The sequence below is a fragment of the Condylostylus longicornis genome, unplaced genomic scaffold (assembly GCF_029603195.1).
Source record: "Condylostylus longicornis isolate FDR11 unplaced genomic scaffold, ASM2960319v2 ptg000083l, whole genome shotgun sequence".
In the NCBI taxonomy this organism is placed as follows: domain Eukaryota; kingdom Metazoa; phylum Arthropoda; class Insecta; order Diptera; family Dolichopodidae; genus Condylostylus; species Condylostylus longicornis.
The window spans coordinates 1524585-1539354 of record NW_026578051.1 but is presented as its reverse complement, the minus strand read 5'-3'; the positions used below and the strand labels follow the sequence as shown (position 1 = coordinate 1539354).

At 27.8% G+C, this 14770-nt stretch overlaps 1 long non-coding RNA gene across 1 annotated transcript in view; it reads left to right on the top strand.

Moving 5' to 3' along the window:
• LOC129613389 (uncharacterized) overlaps positions 1 to 14070 on the top strand; it is a 57196-nt gene extending 43126 nt beyond the window's left edge. Inside the window, exon 3 of the long non-coding RNA XR_008697304.1 lies at positions 13014 to 14070. This is a non-coding gene — a long non-coding RNA (uncharacterized LOC129613389). The remainder of the gene's footprint in view (positions 1 to 13013) is intronic.
• The last annotated feature ends 700 nt before the right edge of the window (positions 14071 to 14770 follow it).

Genomic DNA, 14770 nt, shown 5'->3' with positions numbered 1-14770 from the left:
TTTTAAGTTTATTCTAGCGATATTATGGAGGGGGGGGGGATTCTCATGGTGTGTCCGGTCCATCTCTACTTTCTTCTTTTTATTTGCTTACCGATAGGTTACCCGCCTATTAATGAATAATTGCAACTTCTGGTTGACGAATTTTGGTATTAGCCAAATTTCGCTGCCATACAACAGAACCGATTTTATACATAAGACTGGAATATTCTTAGCTTGGTCGCTCTGTAATATCTAACTGCTTCTTCATGTCATAGTCGTAGTCTGCCAAACATTACTTTTTGCCTTCTTCAGTCTGTCTTGAAAATTTACCTAGGTTAATCAGGTGTTATGATGCTGCTCAAGTAAATGGTAAAAGAACGTCTATAATTTCGGAAAATTTTGTAGCCCGTTGTTCAAGAGTTAGCCACTTATTAATGTAATTTAAATTTTTATGTTATTAATTTGAAGCAAGTATATTCTACTTTAATTTGTCATTTATATATTTTTGCTTGTTCTAATTTGATTTGTGCTAACCTTCGAATAACATCCTTATGCGAGTGTTAATAATCTCAATGTACTTAATGTCGGCCATGAAATAAAAAGGAATAATAAAACAATAAAAAAATTCAATTCAAATTCAAAAAAGAAAGAGAAAAACATGAAGCCTCTTGAACTTTAAGTTACACTCTCTATGTAGAATGAGTATGAGTGAAAAATTTTTGCTCGAGATCATTAAAATTGAAATCTGAATAATTTTAATATTCTTTTTTAATACAATAAAACAAGGGAAAAAATTTATTATAATAATAAAATTTCATTAAGAAAACGCAATATTTTTCAATTGATTTAAATACTTAATTAATTTAATTTGAATTTCTCATTATCAATTTTAATTTATTCTTTTATATTTTTTTTTTACTTTACTTATTTGCTGTACAAATAAATCAATCTTACATATACACAAATATTTACTTATACTTGAAGAACCAATCACCATCGTGTATCCGTTCATATCATATCTTCAAAGTCAATAATTCGAAAATAATGAAGGAAGAAGCAAAAACATTGTCTTTATTTAAGAGTATAAGTAAAGTGATTATCATGGAAGGCGCCTAAGATTTTTTTTTTTTTGTATAAAGTGAAAACAAAAAGTTAATTTTTCAAAATTAGAGCCCCTCAGCTCAATGTTACTTTGTATGTATATATGTAAATTTTTATATATTATGTATAAAAAGTATATCGACTCGCGTACATAAGAATTTGCATTTTCAGTTCATTTTATTATAATATCAAAATTTATATTATGAGAAAAACAGATTTCTTTTAAGCAAGCCAACATTAATATGTAAATTTGTAATAAGTAAGAAGAAAGGCAAAAGCATAAAAGAAAAATAGTAATTAAAATGATTAAGTTCTTTAATTGATTACTTTATTTACTTACATATACTTATACATAGCAGAAAACGATTTCAAAGTATTTACAATAAAAAATTTCAAAAGCGAATATGAGAACTTCTCTCTATATACGTATAAGTAAGCAATTGAATTCCTTAATATTATGGGATATAGAATAATAGTGAGTTTAAAATTGAATTTTTTTATTGCTAAATTAATACCTAGTAGAGGCTCAAAACTCAATAACAATAATAAATTAGAAAGTGCTTCCAATATTTACAGATCTTTACTATGTTGAATAATCAATAATTTTTGAAAATCACTTGATTTATTGAGGTGAAATGGTTATTTCATTGTTTTAGGCTAAGCAGATAATATGTTGCACGCATAAATTTATTCCGTTTTGCTGTTCACTACAATATTTCGAAAATCACGCCATCATCGTGTTTGTAGTTTGACAATCTAAGCCATCCAATTTATTTAGCGAACATATTTAAATGTGAATCCCTAGCTATAATACAAGTTTTAATAAGTCGTCGAATTCTATTATCCATTCTTAGTCTAGAACAGTTTCGCCCACAAAGTCTTCTTAATCCAAAACAATTTCGCCCATAATGTTCAATAACAGCTAATTTTGCTGCTTACCTTCCATTAACACCACCTATCATTTGTTGGCAGATGCATCATCAATTAGATAATAGATGGAATTAGTAGTCTAAAAACTAATTCCCTATTTAAGGTAATTTTAAACGAAGTTACACACTCATTATGTATCCGGCTTGAGCAGGGCTATATTAATGAAACATGAACTTAAAAAATTTAATACAATTTAGTTTAATATGCATTAGTATATAAGGTGTGTATATAAAATATATTAATAGTTTAAAAACAAAGGAGTCAAGAAAAATAAAAATATTATAAAAAAAAAAAAAACGCTTAATGGGGATCGCATGATAATGTGACATGTAACAAATTTTAATTTAAGGGGAAATGCACTAATAAAAATTTTATTTTCCATAAAAAATAAAATTAGTTTTTGAACTTGTTTGTAGTGAAGAAAGAAGAAAAGACAAAAAATTTCAAAACATTTTTTGTTTTTATTGTTAAAAAAAATTTATATTTAGAGAGGATCACAATTTCTTAAGTGTGTTCTTAAAAGCAATATTTATTCTTCAATGTATTTCTATATATACACACCTGTATTAAGTGTATATACTTTATAGGGGTGTATAAAATTTCTAACTTACATAAGAATGAAATTTTTTCAGACAAACTGGTTCTTTTTCAAAAAAAAAATTTTTTTTTTTTAAATTGTGTTTAAAAATCGTTTACTGAACATCAGAAGACATTTATTTAACCCTAATGTATAGATCGAAAAAAAAAATATTTTAACCAAAAACTAACAAAATTTCTTGACATTTGTGACGAAAAGATTGCAATGGTTGTGGTGACACCTTGACAAATTGCAGTATATCAGGCACGTGAAGTCGCGAGACTTCCATTGGGGTCAGAAAGCCTGTTCCGAAGTATTTCAATTGTATTCGAGTCGCCGCTTCGCATTCATACACCGTCTTGTCCTCCAGACAGAGAAGGCAAGTCCAACCTTGCCCATCCTTTTCCGATGAGCCATCCAGAGGCAATGTCCTGTAAGCGCATTCACTACTCAGCTCAAATCTGGAAGACCAAGTGTGGTTCGTTTCGGTACCCCTCAGTTCCAAAGTAAATGCATATTTTATAATGGAGTGAGATACGCCCAGGTAATTTTTCCAATGATCGCCATTGGCCCGTCCTCCCAACATTTAGCTTATTTTACTGCAATATCGAATTTACTTGTGAATTGAAGGGTTTAAATTATTTTCATTTTTATACTTATTTGTATATTTGAATACTTACTAAAAAAGAAAGCCCATTATTATTAGTCAGAAACGATTTGTTGACGATTTTTTTTTAAATTAATAAAAAGTTTACTGATTAAAAAATATTCTGGTTTTTTTCTTGTTTTTTTTTTTTTGTATTTTCCATAATTTATTAGAACAATAAAAATCACTATATTAGAGATATTTGTGACTCATAATAATTATGTCATTGTCATTATGTGGTGTTAATTTAATGTTCCTCATAACTGTATTTGTTTGTATATCTAAAAAAGAACATATTTGAGTATAAAAGTGGAGAATGCCATGTGATTGGAATTCTTAATTAAATTTTATTGTAATATTTTGTGTTCGATATTATTTATTTGAGTTTTTATTAAAATTACATTCTTTGTTTTTGATTTAATAGTTCATGAATATTACGAAAATATTAATAAATTTTTCAATTTTTTATATTAAACTTCTTAATAAGTAATAAAATTCCGTATGAAATTTAAAAAATTGCATAAGAAATTTTTTTTTTTGTCTTCCAAAAACTCTGTTTTGCTAACAATTCAACTTGAGTTTGAAATTTAGTAAACATGTATAAACAACAGAGAAATCAAGACTAAGTTTGGTGGTTCATGCATTCAGTGCTATGTCAGAAGGGGCATTTCGCGAAGAGATGTGTTTTCTTTTTTCTATGGAACCTGGTAATTAATCAGCTAGCGGTACTCCTCGAGGGAGAGGGATATAAGGTGGTCGTCTACGCCGATAGTTTGGCGTAGCGGTTGTTGTATCTGGGAAGCGCTTCTTAATCCTGTATGGGCTGAGGCAGAGGGCCTTTAATCATGTTTCTGACTGAGCTGGGGCTTGAGAGCTAACTTTCAATCCTCAAATGGCAGAGGTAGCTTTTTTCATTAGCAAATACAAGTTACCAAGTACAATTCCGTCGAAGCTCAACGGGAATCAGCCTATTCTTTAGCAGAAATACTAGGTTTCTGGTACCGATTTAAAGCTGAATGGTTCTTGATTTAAAGCTGAACTGGAAGTCTAATATTATGGAAAGAGCAAAGAAAGCAACTATTGCGATTTACTCGTGCATGAAAACCATCGATAAGAGGTACGGCCTATAACCAAACAAAGTTTATTGGCTATACACTGTAGTGATGAGAACGGTCCTGATGTACGTTGTTCCAGTGTGGTGGCCGGCGCTGCATACAGCTGCGAACCTTAAATTGATAAGGAAAATTCAAAGAATGGAAATAGTATGGTGAGATGTTGTTAGTAGAGTACTGCGCTCCACTCCTACTCAGGCTTATTGAGATTCTCTTGCATTTGCTGCCATCAGATGAGATACCACAATGGGCATAAATGGTCTAAGTTTACCCTTTGGTAAGCCGCATCCACCTTTTTAATTTTACCTAGAACCTAGGCAAAAGAAACATGAAAAATAAATAAAAAACAAAGTTTTCTAATTAACGTAAATAACTTTTTGTGATCCCGAACACCTTTATTCCTTTAAAGAAAACTATTTTTTAGATACTCCCAATTAATTATATTAAATTGTGGTGCGCTTAAGTGGAGTTTGTCATAAATGAACCCACACAATATGTAATTTTTCGCCATTATAAAATCTCATATAAAACTTCACATGTTTTAATTTTGTCTTTTGTTTTTTTTATTTTTGGAAAAGAATAAATTTTAAATTAATTTATGTTATTCGTTTTTTGTTCTTTCCACAAAAGAACTGACCATTCCAATTTAAAATATATTTAATCGTATATAAATGGTTTAAAAACTTTTTGAACCATAAAATATTGGATTAATGACATCATGTAACCTAAACTCGTAAAAAAACCAAAAAAAAAAGAGCGATAAAATGCTAAGTACTTATTAGTAAAAATTTTTTTTTTATAAATATGAAGACCTAATCGCTGACATTAAATTTTCGTCGTTCTAGCGTGAAGAAAAAATAAAAATCAAATTTTAAATAAACCAAAGTAGAAAAAAAAAAGAAAAATCGTTTATTTTCGACAATTATAACGCTACAATAAATTGCATTTGATTTTGTTGTTTTCTACTTACTGTTGTTGACCTGAATGTGTACATGAATTCATTGCTCTTGGGAACAAATTGTGCTTAATTTGTATAAATTATATTTAAAAAATTAATATGTTAAAATTAAAAAAGAAAAACAAAAAACTAGACAAAATTTTCAACTACTTATTATATAAATTTGTAAAAGTTCAGTGATTTGATTTAACAATAAAAATCATTTGGAATTAAAAACAAAAATTATTTATGCGTAAAAATTATACGAAAACGCATCTAAAATTTTTTTTCTGCAATTTTCATTACAATACTAGTGCTGTATTTAACAAACAAGAAGGTTTTATTGGCCAGCCTATAAATATGCAATTTTTTTATTTTTATGAAATATGGATTTTGTTTTTAACTCGTTCATTTATGATTTTCGTGGGGCCGAATATAATATGTTTTAAATTGAAATTACTGGAAAAAACAATACTAATAATTTTTATATTTAAAAATTTTATCTTGTTAAAAAATAGTAAATTGTGACTAAAGGGGTTAATAAACTGTAAATTTTAATTCCTCACAATTAATTGAGATTTAATAAAAATTTTTGTAATAGTAACAGCAAACCGACTGCGAAACCGCCACCTGCAACCCGAATACCAGCTTAAGGCTAATAAATGAGTTATCGACAGAACTCAAAAGTACAGCTCTTCGCTATAACCATCTTATATACAATTATCACATGCTTATATACAATTATTAAAATAATAAAAAAATCTAACGTTTAAATAAGATTTAAATCAAGATGAAAATTTTGGTCTGAGTAAAAATTTTCAAATTTCACTCAATAAAATTTGCTCGAATTCCAATTCAAACTATACGAATACTCTGATATATCTTGAATTATATTTTTTGTTACAGCCTAATCTATGCTTATTATATGAAAATATTACAAGGTATACAGTTGTTAAAAATCAATTCTCAATATTTTAATATTAGTAATAATTTGAGTCACAATTTTGAGTGATATTTAGAAATTTTCTCAAAACATACCACGATAACTTATCTGAGCGAGTTCTTAGATTTCGATTGAAAAAAATGTAATAATTTGAGAATAACATTAAAAGAAGAAGCAATCAAGAGAATAGAATCAAAATAATAATTAATGTTGATTGATTATATCCCAGTTTGAGTATCATTAATGAAAACACCTACATAAAAATCAAAAAAAAAAAAAATTTCATTGAATATTTTTAAATACAAAATTTATTATACACAAAAATAATTAATTTATTTAAATTAATTTATTTTTAGAATTACAATAGATCCTTGTTCTGCCAAAATTAAGAAAAAATATAATTTCAAAAGAATTTTTTTTTTTATATTAAAAATATTTTCTGTTTTACTCTCATTTGTAGCATTTGCAAGCCGTTAGAAAATGTAAAAACTTTATCAATTACTCTAATGAAATTCTACGGAATTCAAAAAAAATGAAAAAAAAAAAAGATTTTGTGAAATGAAAAATACTTACATAATAATTTACTTACCCTTAAATTTGCAATTTGTTTCAAAATAAGCTTAAATTACACATGTAACAATGTGCACACACACACATACAAAGTTGCAAGAAAATTTTCCATTCGAAACGAAAAGTTTTTTAGCTTCTTCCCATCAAATACCAAAACCAAAAGCAAAAGAAATCCAATGTTAGGTAAGAAGGATTTGTTTCAAAGCAATATATTAAGCCTGTTAGAGATGAAAATGTGTTTACATATTTTTATTTTGCGTGTATTTTTCTAGAAGAAAAAAATATTGTATTTTATAATTTTATTTTGAAAATTTTCTACATAGTATAGAGAGAAAAATATCCAAAAATGGTTGATTAAATTGTTGGTACCGAAATTTATTTAATTTTTTTTTTGTTTTTTCTTAAGTGCACGTAAAATCCTTGAAATTTTTCTCCAATTGAATGATTTTTTTTTTGCTTGTTTTCTTTATTGATTCCTTTTTCATTTTTAACGAAATTTTGCCAAATCTCTGAACATATACTTTCCTTTCTCAAACTATTAAAATAAATTTTATGTTTTATTCAAATTTTAAAAAAGAAATTATTTTAGAATATGAGACCTAAAAAGCAAGAATATTTTCACTTCGAAATTTAAAAAGGAATATAATTTTCTTTTTTGGTTTTTGTGTAAAACGAATAAATTTTAAAGATGAGCAGATAAAGTTGCTCAATTTAAGTAGAATTCTCTTTATAGTTTCTATTCTTTTTTTTTTTTAATTTCAACTGACTTTCTTTTGTACTTAACAGAATGATTTTGAAAGATTACTGTAGCATGTTTACCGTACTATATTTGGAAAACGAAAAAATCGAAAAATAAAGATTATTGAGCCACATTGAGCCTCCTAAAAACACCTAAAATTCTTTATGAATTTTAACAGCTCCTCTACGGACGTCTTTCAAAACTCTTTCAAATCTTCAAAGTGGAACTGTTCTAAATGTTTTCTGTTCTTCTAAATCAGGTAGGGGAAATGATACTCACAGACTTCTTCAATGATATAACACCCGGTTCTTGCCAATCCTATCTAATAAACAGTGCTCAGCAAAAGTTATAGCTGCAATAGTGAGATTCTTTCCGCTCAAAACTAATTGGACTGCTGTTTTCAATATATCAAACTTCGGCCGTAACGTTATGGCCAGTCCCGAATGGTCATTCAAAAAAAGCTCCGCCCTTTTTCCTCGTTTCCTTGTCTATAATGCTCCTAAATACCCCTAAAGGCGGAAGTACCGAGCAATAAATTTCCGTAACTTCAGCTGCCGTCTCGAATCTTCAGCCAGAAAACTCATTAGCGCTCGACAGAGACAACCATGAAAACTCGCAAAAACATCTAAGTGCTCAAACTACAACCCTGCTATTTACAAAACATCACCCATGCCTCGCTTCGATACAATTTCGGCAACCGTGACTAGTCTAGCATATTGAGTATCTTGTTAAGGTCGATTATTAAACTAGGTCTTCTATTGTGGGGACGTAATTTTCCATACACTCACTTTTCTTCTAGGTTAACGCTATTCGAGTGTGAGTTACCATTTGCATTTCCCTGCCATCTAAACTAAAGATTTTCAGATGTCATGTTAAAAGGGTCGTCAGTATTCTTGACTCCGATCATAATCAAAAAATAGACTCCTTTTCTTAACATTCCATAATTTTGATTTTATTTTGAGTTATTTTCCAATCTTTCGAAATCTAGTTCAAATCAACAGTCTCCGATTTCACAAAGGGTGCGTCTGCTGACTTGTGATTTGATTTTTCTCACTGTTTCATATGAATGACAAGCCTACTACCTTATTACTTTTATATACAAAATTGTTTTTGCCTCATAATTTATACATAAACCATATGGAATGTATTTTTAATATAAAAGAAAATTATTTTCTTTTGATGTAAGTAATTCTACTAACTCGTAAATGTGTGCTAAACTAAAGGAAAGAAAAATGTATATGATCGGTGAATTTTCAAAGATTATTTTCTTTAACAGAAAAAAAACACTAAATCTGATAATAAAAGCAAAAAAAATTGCTGAAAACACGATAAAGAAAAAAAAATGAAGTAAATAAATAAGTTCCACCTATTTTCGCCTGCCCCCCACCCGAATCTCTTTGAAATATTCCGTGTTTAGATGTGTTGAAAGATTGAACCTAGTGATGCATATGAAAGGATTCAATTCTATATTCAATTTGACCTTTTGATGTTTTAAGGATTTTTTCATTCAAATGTTGAGATTGGATACGAGAAAAATTAGAATCCTTTTTTTTCATATCATTTCTCTTCTTTTATTTTTATTTTTATTGCGGAATTGTTGTATATACTTTACAAGAGTTAAGTGAAAGATACAAAAGATACGATTTTGTTAGCTTTTATATTTGTTAAAGTTTTGGGCAGTTAGGTGTCACTCCTTTTTCCCTTTTTCACATAACATGTAAAATATTTAATTTTTGATTTCCCAGAGTGAAAATATTTTATCCTAGATTTCATTTTTTCCCGTTTCTCTCTCTCTATGTAAGTATATTTCATTATTTGTTTCATTATAGGATCCGACATCCTATTGAGAGAATAAAGAATAAAATCGGTAAAATATTTTTATAAGAAAAATTTTCTCCTGCTGTTGAAAAGGTTAACAATTTTTTTTGGTATTTCTTCTCTGTTTTTATACTAGTGGTGTATGCGTGGGACGAATTATCTATACATAAAAAAAAGGATATCTTAGAAAATGTGATGAAAAGATCAGTCTTGTCATTTTGTTAAATTGTGATAAAATTTACGAAGAAGAAAAAAAAAATAAAAAAGTATATAAGAGGAAAAATATTGCGGCAACTGAAATAAAATAATGGTGGCTGAAATGTTATGAAGGTTCTCTAAAAGTATATATAATAAATTGTTATGTAAGTGAAGTCATTAAATGTGAAATGAGTTAACTATGTGGAAGAAATGAGTGTCTTTATATTTTCACAAGAGATTTTTTTCATATTTAATGAACCCTAACAGAAAAAATAACCAAAAAATATAAAGCAAATCCAAAAAAAGAAATAAAATTTAATTAAACCGATTGGTTTTATTTCTTAATCCTTGAAATAATCATTTTTAATTTAAAACAAATTTGTCTTTTTTTTTTTGCTGACTTATTTAAAGAATTAAAATTGTATTGAAAAATATGTAGAGATTTAAAATATATTTTTGAGTGGCATTGATGACATTATATACTTTATGTTAAGGCAGAGCTCTTTAAATAAATTAATAATCTAGTTAAAATTTTGTTGCTTTGTCATTAATTTTTTTACGGAGTTAAGTATGTAGAAGAACAAAATGGAGTCAAACACGCTTGTTTTTAAAAGCGCCAGTGAAGAAAAAAGATAAAATTATTGAGCCACATTGAGCCACGTAAAACCACCCAGCATTCTTCATGAATCTTAACAGTTCGTCCACGGACGTTTTTCATAATCCTTCCAAATACTTAAAGTAAAACCGTCCCAGATGCCTGATACTTTTCTAGATCAGGTAGGGGCAAGGATACTCACAGACTTCTTCGATGATACAAGAGCCAGTGTCTGGCAACCGAATGCTGTTTTAACGGCGTTTAATTTGCGTTTCGGATTTACATCGATTAAACATAAAAGGGAACGCGATCAGATTGAGGCAGCTATCAAAAGATACACTTAGATCAGATAGGCCTATTTGATACCACCGGATCTTCACATTCTCTCCAGGAAAATCTGCCTTTCCCGTGCGAAAACTGAACATGAGCCACCGTCTGCGCCTCTCCCTCGTCACCACAGCTCTTGTAGAGATCATAAATGGGGCGTTTCATTCTCCTGAAGTGTTTGCAAGTCACATGTATCAAAAATTAGAATATTTTCTTGTCGCATTGTTATTTTTAAAAATACTTACAATTACTCTTTCTTTTACTTACATTCGTTTTGGTTTGAAACCAAACGCAGTTGAAACGGCGTTTCCGAAAATATCAGCACTATTTGTTTATTTGTTTGTATTGAATGCGTTTATGAATTATAAAAGTACATATTGTGTTTTTTGTATTTTACTTTGAAAATAAAGTTTCACAAACTCTGAATTGATTCGAAAAACCTTGAACATAAATTAAACAATTTCTGTACTTTTATTTTTGTTTCTTCTCTTCAGAGGATTTTGAAAAAAAAAAAAAACAAGAAAAAAAAATCAACATTTTTAGATTATAAATATTTGCTTTTGTTAAATTGAAGACAGAAACAAAAAAATACTAGCAAATAATATAATAAGTGTGTATGTATGTAAAAAATAAAAACATTTCTTTTATATTATTTTGATGAATTTAAGCTTTTGTGTGGTATGGCATGCTTTTTACATGCTATAATATGGCGGTTCATTCGTTATTTTTTCTTTCTCTTGCTCTCACTCTATTTTCTTTGTGGTGAATTCAAAATAAAATTTTATTTTATTTTTGAATATTTTTTTTTTTATTAAAAAACGATTGAAATTTAAAAATATATTTCTTTTTTTAAAGAATAAAAGGAAGTATGGTAAGGTGAAGCTTGCATAGAATTATTCTAGTATAAAAGTCTGTTTTAGAGAAAAGTGCGGGAAAATGCCTATCGTATAAAATTTTTGTATGTACTTATTTGTGTTTATATATATACAATAAATATGGCCGTATACACATACAAAATAATTTTCACAAAAATTTTTTTAATGAAGCCTATACAGACTTCATTCTACTGATTCAGTTAGGTTTGGTTGAAATTTTGATTGTTATAAAATGTTAAATTGTGATATTGTTGGTGTGTTGTGTGTTTATGATTGTTATTGACGAAAGGAATAAAAAAGGATAAATATATATGTAGGTAATAAAAAATTGAAAAATCATGCTCCTGATTATGCTTAATTTATATGAATTAAAATATCAATGACATTGAAAAATAGAATAATGCTGACATGAACAGCTCAATATTGTGGTGAAGTTGAAAAAGTATATAAAAAAAAAAAAAACGATTTTTTTTCAATTTTCAAATGAACATCAATTTTTTTTCTGGTAATGATGGTGTTAAGATCCCCTCTAACCAAACCATTTTATTTTAAAATTTTATGAATATTTTATTTTACTTCAAATCTGATAATGGAAATGCTTGAATAAATTTTAGTCTGTGGTGAAGAAAGAAATAGAATTTTCGTTTTTTTTTTTTTTTTTTTTTTTTTTCTAAACATTTTCATGTAAGTGAATTTGAATTGAAAATATTGAAAAAAAAAAAAAACGATTTTTATTAAAAAAAAAAAATATAATTTTTTTTTTTTGAGATGACAACAGCAGAGTGAGAGAGCAATGGAATGAGATAAAAAATTAAGAGGAAAACAGAAATTATTTTTAAGTAAAAGAATCTTACTGTAAATTTGGTCCTTGTCATATGTTTGTTATTGTGTTTTTGTGTATTCATGTGAATCGAAGCCTAGAATCTTTCAAAGAGATTAAGCAGAGTGGTATATTTTAATACAGCCAGACACTTCTTATTGTTTAGGCGTCTACTTCGAAACACCCAACCATCATACTACGGCGAATTCATTCCGGAACCGCCATATTTATAACTTTACGGCTGTTCGTATGAAAGAAAATTAATTGTGACCACAGACAGGTTTGAATTTTTTGATAGTGAATTACGAATGCACACGACTCCCCGGCGTTCACATTTCCACACGGGAATGGTAAATTACTCGAATCGTTTAGATTTAATCAAATCTCGGTAGCTCTATACCGAAGTATAAGAGGCCATAGATAATGTTCATACAAATGAGGATTGAATGTGTTCCTTGGAACAATAGAAATCTATAACTTCTGATTGAACGTGAAAAAAAAAGAAAATATTCGAATTCGTTTACTCACCTCTCTCTCTCTCTCTCTTTTAGTTTACCATACTTCTCTTGAATGCCTCACTTCTATTAAATGCCTCACTTTTATACATTCTTAGATAGTGTTTCTCAAAAGAAATATTTTAATAATCATTTAACTTGAAATTTATTTCCTAGCATAAAACTTATTTATGATTAAATAATTTTTCTTCACAGAATCAAATTTTTTATGACAAAACTTTTTTTCACAAAACTTCTTCTGTTTATATATTCCCTAATATCAACTACATACACATACAAAACTTTCAAAGAACATTAATTTAATTTTTATATTTTTTATTTTTCTTTCTAGGTAAGGAAACGTATGAGTACTCAATCATCTTAACTTTACAAAGTTACCTATTCTGACTTCATGTAGTTCTGTGAGAAATATATGGAAACTGTTTTAAAATCAATAATCTACAGAACTTCTAGATTTTGGTATGAAACTTTAAAAGTAATTTGAAGTAGGTTTTTTTTTTTGTAAAATAATTTGTGAGAATCAACCCTTCCATACTGGAAGCGTTTTGAAAGAAATAAAATTAAAGCGTAAATTTTTTCTTCGTTTAAAAATTTATTGATTAATAATAAGTTTATAGAGTGTTGTAAAAATGTTAATCGAAAAAAAAAAAATAATATTTTTATAATTTAATTAGTTATTAACTTACATAACTTTTTAACTTAGTTATTTTGCACATTAGTTCTTAATTATAGCATGAAGGCAAAAATTAAATTTATTTCATTTTTGTTTTTGTGCTTCGTTTGAGAAAATTTTCTTTATATGGAAAAATTAAATTTTTAAAATGATTTGAAAAACATGCATAAGAGTAAATAAACGTGAAAGAGAATGTTAGCAATTGTAGAAACGCAGTAAACTCTCGAAAATTTAAACTGAAATTTGAGACCAAGTAACAGACAATTTGTTTTGTATTCGCATTCATGGTTTCGTTTAACTCCAGAGACAAATCACACACATCATTCTTTACTGATAACATTTTTTTTATTATTGACACCCGATATATATAATGAAAGCTCCCGTTATTAACCTTAAATTCTACTATATAATATAATCGGCCCTGAAATTGCGATGCGTACAAATTCCTTTCACTACGCTTCTCCTACTATTTAGAAGACGGATATTCGCTGATATTCATATGGGGTATCAAATGACGAGATTACCAACGAAGTGAATGTAATAATTTCGCTTTGAATACTCACTCAGTACTGTCGTTTGTCAGTCCTAGTCGTAAATTGATCAGTTTATTTAGCTCTAATAGTTAAATTACTGCTTCTTCCGCCTTGATTGTAGATTCTTCAGCCTTAATTGTTTGCAAGAGTAAAATAGCAAATGCTTTATTCATGTAAGCTAAGCTCAGGTACGTATATTAAAGAGCTTACTGTAACCTTACGTAATTTTTTTTGAAGACATACTTTTGATATTTGTATAGGAAAAAAATTTTTATTTGAAATTTTTTTTTGTTATACTTCAATATACACACATATACAAAAATATCATACGTTCACATTACGTGTTTCTATATTAAACGTTTCACTATATGATTGTGAACTTAATTACGAAAAAATAATGCAATTTCTTTGACAGAAACTATTTGTAATCAAATTTTCTTAAAAAATTTTTATTTACATTTTGCGAAAAATAATGTAATAAAAAAAGTTTGACGTAAAAAATTTTTCACACTACTTACTTTTTTTTTTAATGAAGTAAATCGTAAAATTGTTACAATAGCATGTGGCATACACGTCCTATGTTTCTAATAAAATGGTAGGGAACAAAATGATTTCCCAAGAAAAAATTAATTAAATCAAATGAGATTTTGCTGATATTAAAACAAAATTTTCAAATATTAATTCGCTGCCGTCACTGTAGGATAACTTTTTAGATTTCGAAAATTTAATTGATTATATAGAAAGCTACTTTTTGATCGGCAGTTTTTGATTAAAATTATTATTGTTGAAAATTCTAATAATAATTTAATAATATTCTAAGATATTTCGCTCTTATTAATTCACTTTTGCGAAAGTCATCAGAAATCAACAAGTTTTATTTCC